Source organism: Austrofundulus limnaeus, unplaced genomic scaffold (genome assembly GCF_001266775.1).
Source record: "Austrofundulus limnaeus strain Quisiro unplaced genomic scaffold, Austrofundulus_limnaeus-1.0 Scaffold194, whole genome shotgun sequence".
Taxonomy (NCBI): domain Eukaryota; kingdom Metazoa; phylum Chordata; class Actinopteri; order Cyprinodontiformes; family Rivulidae; genus Austrofundulus; species Austrofundulus limnaeus.
In genome coordinates this window covers 182,712-184,132 of record NW_013952596.1, presented here as the reverse complement: position 1 = coordinate 184,132, position 1,421 = coordinate 182,712, and the positions used below count along the sequence as shown (strand labels likewise).

Genomic DNA, 1,421 nt, shown 5'->3' with positions numbered 1-1,421 from the left:
CACACACACACACACACACACACACACACACACACACACACACACACAATGGAAAGTCTCTGTTCTGTGAAGCAGGGAGGTGTTTTCCATCAGGCAGAAAAGCTCGTAGGGTGACATTTTGGACCGTTGACACTTAGCCAGGCCGTGATAAGTTGTGTCTGTGGAATGTCTCGGCAGGAGTGTGCAGAGATTTTGAACTTTCACCTCATGTGTGCAGCAGCTGAAGTCCAAGTGCTGAGCATTCCTGTGCGTTTGACAACATGCAGAAAGCATTACGGCTCCGATGTGTGCCATATCCCAGATTATCTCACGACTAATCCAGCTGAAAAAGGAGGAACTGAACAGTTGGAACCTGTGATATGAGTCTGTTTTAGATTTAATGCACATTTTGTTTGTTTCTTGCAGGAATTGGATGAAGTTCTGGAGGAATAATCAGGATTCAAACTGCTGTAAAAGGTAAGTTTTTTTATGCATTTAGAAGATTTGAATGTTTTTTTTTTCTGTTGGTTGCTTCAACAAGCTTTGAGCTTCAAGTTTGGGATTAACCTTGTTTCACTGCAGACATTTCAAACCAAACAAGTTCACCTAAGGTGTAATCATTTATTTATTTGTTTATTTAATCTTTWTTTGTCCAGGTAAACTGTTTGAGAACCACTTCTCGTTTACAAACATGACCTGGCCAAGAGGCTGCATGAATGAATAATGAGGTCAGGGTTGGTGTTTTATAGAACAAGCAGTTCTKACAAAGGAAGTCAATTAATACATCTGTGTTTAAATTTCTCCTTCAAGTCAATATGAGACAGGAAATGACCTCATTATTTACAGGAAGTTCTCAACAAGAACAAGCTACTGTTGGAGGATRGGTTCATGTTTTTGATCTGTGCCTGGCATGAGTATGCAAGAATTGTTGGAATTTCTGTTTTCCTCTAGATGAAGAAATGATTTGGGGAGAAGTATTAGTTTGTGGAGAACCGCAGAACCTTTACAGTTCTTGTGCATCCAAACAGACGACCCGTTAGAAGAAGAGAAATTGTGTATTTTGCTGTGGACKTGATTAAAAGTGCACACAGAGCACACTCTGACACTCTCAGCCTTTGGTCCCCAGAGCTCCAGCTGCCCGGAGCTCTAAAGTCACGCTGTCCCCGTCTGACTGAAGGTCCAGCTGGTAGACCGGCCCTTTTCATCCCTTTCCCTTTTATGAGAAAGACAAACAGCTCCTCATCGTCACCGACACTGGAGTGATTGATACCCACACACACACACACACACACACACACACACACACACACACACACACACACACACACACACACACACACACAATATATAGGAGGCATGGTGAGCCTAATGAAGCTGTAAATCATAGTCTAATGAAAATGGACTATGAAGGGGAATCACATCAGAAAAGATCAATGTAGACA

At 42.1% G+C, this 1,421-nt stretch overlaps 1 protein-coding gene across 1 annotated transcript in view; it reads left to right on the top strand.

Moving 5' to 3' along the window:
• Window positions 1-1,421, top strand: part of LOC106524605 (axin-2) — a gene marked incomplete at its 5' end in the record, with an annotated part of 52,509 nt that overhangs the window by 17,264 nt on the left and 33,824 nt on the right. Inside the window, 1 exon segment of the mRNA XM_014018472.1 lies at window positions 406-456.